Genomic DNA, 379 nt, shown 5'->3' on the forward strand with positions numbered 1-379 from the left:
TGTGTGTGTGTGTGTGACAGCATTCCTCTTCCTCTGAGCGTTTGCAGAAGGTGAAGAAGACTAAGACGAAACAGAGAAACTCCAAACAACTGGAGGTAGGTGCCAACCAACTTCAACACACACTTGGTTGTTGCTCTGTTACACACCTCCAACAGGCCTCCACACAGAACAGAAACACAGATTAGAAGAAAATGAGGGGATTTCCTTCCTTTTATTCTCTCATTCTTCTGTCCTTTGGCTTCTTTCTGCACTCATAAACACACACATTCACGGTCGTGTGTCCCTTCAGATTCACAGGCTGAGGATGTGATTAAAGTGGCAGGAGTTCAGTGGAAACTTTCTCTGCAGTGTTTTGTTGCTGTGTCCTCAGCTCCTGCAG

This window comes from Morone saxatilis, unplaced genomic scaffold (assembly GCF_004916995.1).
Source record: "Morone saxatilis isolate NCDOM2014 unplaced genomic scaffold, NCSU_SB_2.0 Contig12, whole genome shotgun sequence".
NCBI classification, from domain to species: domain Eukaryota; kingdom Metazoa; phylum Chordata; class Actinopteri; family Moronidae; genus Morone; species Morone saxatilis.